This window comes from Belonocnema kinseyi, chromosome 3 (genome assembly GCF_010883055.1).
Source record: "Belonocnema kinseyi isolate 2016_QV_RU_SX_M_011 chromosome 3, B_treatae_v1, whole genome shotgun sequence".
In the NCBI taxonomy this organism is placed as follows: Eukaryota; Metazoa; Arthropoda; class Insecta; order Hymenoptera; family Cynipidae; genus Belonocnema; species Belonocnema kinseyi.
This window is the reverse complement of record NC_046659.1, coordinates 157,994,346-158,000,126: the sequence shown is the minus strand read 5'-3', so window position 1 is coordinate 158,000,126 and position 5,781 is coordinate 157,994,346. Positions and strand designations below refer to the sequence as shown.

The 5,781-nt window shown below is 26.4% G+C and overlaps 1 protein-coding gene across 1 annotated transcript in view; it reads right to left on the bottom strand.

The window, feature by feature from the left end:
- Positions 1-5,781, bottom strand: part of LOC117169040 (S-phase kinase-associated protein 1) — a 14,620-nt gene that overhangs the window by 6,806 nt on the left and 2,033 nt on the right. The window lies entirely within an intron of this gene.

Here is a 5,781-nt window from a genome sequence, read left to right as displayed (position 1 = left end):
TAACTACAATTTTGCATGCCTCGAGGTGCTGCCCTCTTCAACTTTTCGAGGGGTGGGGCCGAGGCGAAAGCCAAACCGAAAGAGCCGGTGATTTTCCGTTTCTCGCGCTTGCCTTCGCCAGCCATATCTATAGCTGACTAGGGGCTGTCTATTCACGCCGAAAATATTAAAATTAATGAGGGCCAAGATTATTATATTTATTATTACGTTAAAATTAATTAATTTCTTTTGCGGTTTCTTTTTTAAAACGGGACACTTTCGAGATAGTAAATAAATTAAAAAAGTAAATAAATTTTAAATTAATTCAGAATTTAGTTAAATGAAACAGTTAAATTAATTCCTCATCTGGTTTCTTTTAAAAAATAAATGTCCGAAATACTATAAAAAATAAGTTAAAAAAATTCTTGTCATATTTTAGAATTGTAGCGAAATTCCAAACATTATTTAAACAAATATAATTTTTATAAAAATAATGAACTGAAGGTTCGAACACTTCACTGTATAAATTTATCCTACATGTATTTTTAAATCCTAAAATATTTTATTATTTTTTCGCATAATTAAGGTATAACTGAAGTCATATTTACACTTCTCTGTAGTGTCGAATTGACAATTTACATTTAATTCCGAGGAAAAAATTAAGGTTTCCACTACTCATTTAATTATTTATCAAAATTGTATTAAAATTCTGTTTTTTGTTTGTTTTTGTTTCTTGATTATTTGAAACGTATAATCTTTTTCCTTATAATTTACAAATTATAAATTACAAAAATCAGTAACTAGACTGTGCCTTGCAAATTAAAATTTAATTTTAAAAGTTTGAGAGAAGTTAAACACTTGCAATTCTTATGCTCATCAGAATTCACAACTTCAAAGTAATCCAAATAGTTTATAAGAATAATTCAAAAAATCGAAGAATCAAAAAAAATTCTAAAGAAATATAAGGCGTTTAGGGGTACATCGCAGCAACTGAGGCTATTACAAAAAAATGGAAAAGGAAAGAATTCCAAGATTGAAAATAATTAAATAATTTTTTGCAAGCCGGGAAATGACCGGAAATTTGTTTTCTTGATTAAAACGGCCACCTGTAAAAATAGTTATACTTTTTCGTACTTGTAAAAAAATTCCCACCAAGGATTGAAAACATTTTTGATTTGATTTATTTCTTCAAGTGAATTTTGTTTAAGTTTGCGATAACAAAGAAAAACTATGCCATTAGGGGTTTTAAGGGTTCAAAAATCGTGATTCATTTTTTTTGTTCATAAATAGTTTGGAAGTAATTTTCACATTGTACACATCAGCTGGTTTTTAAGTATATTATATTAATGATGTGTACAATGTGAACATTATTTGGAAACTATTTATGAAAATAATAAATCACGAGTTTGAACACTTAAAACCCCTAATTGGATAATTTTTCTTTGTTATTGCAAACTTAAAAAAAAATCCACTTGAAATAAATAAAATCAAAATTTTTTCAATATATATATATATACGCTACGCCTTACAGCTAATAAAATCCCTCGTATCAGTTATTATTTAAAACTCACTTTCAACTGATTTGAATATAATTAAAATATAATAATTTAGAACTTAACAATTGCATTTTTAATAAAAGGGCGATGTGAAAAAAATCAAGAAAATTAATTTTCGACCAAAAAGATGAATTTTCAACAGAACAAAAGAATGTTCTAAAAAAGAATTAAATTCTAAACTTATAAAGTATAAATTTCGAACAAAAATGTAAAATTGCAAATTTTCAGATAAAAAATTAATTTTGAACAAAACAAAAAACCCAAAATGTCAAGAAAATTGTTACATGTTAAAAAAAAGATTAATTTCAACTAAATCTAGAAATTAAATTTTTAACAAAAGAGTCAACCCCAAAGATCAAGGGTCCAAAAATATGAATCTTTAATGAAAAAGTTCAACTTCTAACCAAGTTGTTTAATTTTCAATTAAAGAAGATAAATTGCGAAAAAAATAGTTAATTTTTTAACCAAAGAAATGAATTTTCCAGCATTATATTAATGATCGACGAAAATAAGACGAGCTTTCAACAAAATATATTAATTAAAAATTTTTTTTTTGAATTTTAAAGCCGGGAGGAGCAATTTTAAACTAGAAAATATTAATTTTTAATAAAAATATCAATTTAAATCAAAAATGAAATGTTTAACTTGTTAGTTCAAAAAAAATTAATTCTTATTTTTAAAAAACGAATTTTCAACAAAATAGTTACATTTTTAACAAAAGAGTTCAGCCTAAAAATGACTTTTTATCAGCAGAAGATTAATTTTCTAAAAATAGAAGTTAAATTTTCGACCAAAGAGGTGAATCTAAAACCAAAAGAATAATTTTTTTACAAAGTAGTTCAACTTTTAACCAAGCTTCTGAATTCTTAACGAAACAAGATGACTTTTTAACAAAATAGTTTCATTTTTTACAGAATAATAAAATTTGCAACTGAATACTAAAATTTTTAACCTTAAAGTTTCGATTTTTGTATTTAATGAAATTATCCTTATAATGTATAGTTTAAAATTTGTTCAGCATAAATATACACAACGAAAAATCAACAAGACTCAGAAAACGAAATTACAACAATTAAAAGAATGACAGAGAACAAGTATATTGAGACTATACTTAAGAAACTTTATTTTCAATTTTATTTATATTGGATAAAATATCAATATTGCAGAGAAAAGTAACAGCGTTTTACTTTGAAGAATTCAAATGATTTTATTGCACAAAAAATAATGAGATATGAAAAATCCCATTTTGTGGTCAAACTATGCAGGATACAAAAGAAGATGAATCAACAAAAATTATGATCTCAAAAAAGATCTACAAATTCGTTAATAATCACTTCTTGATAGGAGGCGTACGTTGTGTTTTATTCGCGAAAAATAACATTGAAAATATAAAAAAAAACTTTGTGATAAAATGATACAAGTTACGAAAAAAAAATGATTTAACAAAAATTATTTACCCGAAAAAGAGCTAAAAATTTGTTATGAATTACTTTTTGACATGACAAGTAGTTTTGGTTTTGATCATAAAAATGGTATTAAAAATAAAAATGAAAAATTTGTGGAAAAACAACAAAAGGTACAAAAACAAATTGATTGAAAAAAAGTTATTCGCCCAAAAAGTGATACAAATTTGTATTTATTTATTACATTCTTATTATTTATGATGCAGAAAGTATTAGAATTGACGGAAAATTTTACACCACAACATTGGTTTTGAAAAACCCTACAAAATTTCTTTAAACCACTTAAATAGGACTCGTAATTTTGTTTTATCGTAAGTAATATATGCAAATAATCGAAAATTCCAATATCACGCTAAAAGACGCAAGATACGTGAAAAATCTGAAAGAAGACTTGTAGGATATTTTGCTTTATACATGTATAAATAATATGAAAACCAAAATCCTATTATTAGGATAACAACGCGAGATGGAGAAAAATGTCTAAAAAAAGGATTGTATTTTTTAAGTTTATTTTAAGGTGGTCCGGAAAATATAAATTTCCAACTGTCTGTCAAAAAAAGAGTGCTCAGCGCGAGTGTCACGATAATATTGTGTACCTCAAAGCCTGCAGAGCTTTGAGAAACTTAATCTTTAACTATACTTATTTAAGAAAAAATTCAGAATATGAACACGCATATAAATACTGCAATCTAAAGAGATGTTTTTGATAAAGTTTCATTCAAGCATTCTAAATGCAAAGAATAAATATCTGAGCGCAAATCGCGGGAATCAAAAGACGCGCGCCCCAGGCGCGCTCAAACTTGCGAGCCACGGGCACAACGCACGGTGAGAATGTGCCCGCGACAATAAATAGTTCATTTACGAATTATTTTATTACAAAGTAACAATTAAGAGATAAATGTTTTTGAAACTTTCCAATAATTTCTGAGCTATTCGTTTAAATTAAGAAATGTAAGGCAAAATATTTATATATTCTGATCAACCACTCGAGTAAAATTCAAAAATAAATTTTTTCAATTTTGAAATTATGGGGTTCTCAATTTAAAAAATCGGGATATAATTTACATACATAGTAATATACATAAATTTCTATAAAATATTATATAAAAAATAAAATAAAAAATAATTTTATTATATAATTTTATCGTTTCATTGTAATTTATTTAATTCATAATTAATTACACAAACATAGAAATTTACTAATTATTGTTTACTTAAATTAATAATCGTGAGGGAGGCGGTATTCCTATAACATTTAACTCTACATCTAAAAACTCCAAATCGCTAATTATACATGCGAGAACGCTGTACGATCATATTTATTTAAAAAATTAATTATTTTAAATTTCAACTAAATATGTTTATCAATTAAAACTTTTAATGTCTTGTAAATTTTAATTGCAAAATGACTAATTTTTTCAATAAAAGATGTCTGCTAAAAATATTTATTACGATACAATTACATTTTAATTCAATTTAGAAGTAAATGTTATGCATCTACATATTTTCTTGATGCAAAATTTATTCAAATAAATGATTCATTAATTGAAAATAATAAATCAAAATTCTCGATATAAAATTTGTATTTTATATTTTTAAGTATTTAGTATTTGCCGACTTAGTATCGGCTATTTGGTGGACTTGTTCGACGGGTGAAGATTGCAGGGGCAAAGTAGTTGGTGGGTGCGATTTTCGGGTTGAGAGGCATGGGGGGATCGGGCAATTTTCGCCGGGAGCGCCGTCTACAATTAGTTCCTCGAACTATACACGTGCCACGTCTAGGCTTATAATATCTTTGGTGTAATAAACTATCTTACCAGCCTAGCTGGTGATGTAGATAGATAAATTTTGGAATTTCAATGTTCAATTTTTCGCCACTGGGAAATTATTTATGAAATAAACTTTTTTGATTGCCTGCAAACAAGGTTAGTTCCGGGAGATTAGTTACTATGTTTATTTGTAAGTCTAAAGTTTTCGGCCGAAAATATTGTGCAGTTTGGAAGTAACGCACAGGAGAATTGTAACATACATTATCTCCAAATATACACGCGTAAGCAATATCAAAAAAATTTTTGAAAAAAAAAACACAAATAAAGTGTGCGGGGACGTCCGTTAGCATGTTCGCTATCATTTCCCAAATTTTTAAGACAAAATATTGATTATTCTAGAAAAAAAGCCGTCGGAAACTAAAACTGGTAAAATCGATACTAATTCCTAAGCGCTATGCAAATTAATCAGATTTTGCTAAATTAAAACTTTTTCGAATTAAACCAAATGAAAAGTGTGTGGGAAGTCCGTTAGCATGGTCGCTATCATGTCCCAAATTTTTAAGACAAAATATTGATTATTAAAGAAAAAAAGCCGTCGGAACCTAAAACTGGTAAAATTGATAACTTTCTGAGTATCACATGCCCTTAAGCTAGAAACATTAAAAATTGAACGATTCGAAATTTTATTTAAAAATCTTGAAACATTTACATATTGTTTGAACTCTTTTAAAATTTTAAATTATTAAAAATTTTTTTTCAGAACTTATAAAATCTTGAATTAAATTATATTAACCCAAAAGACAGATTTTGCTTTAAAAATATGGAACTTCTACTGAAATAGATGAATTTTTCAATTAAAAAGACAAATTTTCAACAAAAATGATTTGAGTTTTCATCCAAAAAAGATTCAAATTGGCCTTTCAATACTAAAATATGAATTTTAAACGAAAAGTAAATTTGCTACGAAATAGTTGAATTTTTTTAACAAAATAGTTGTTTGAACTCTTTTAAAAT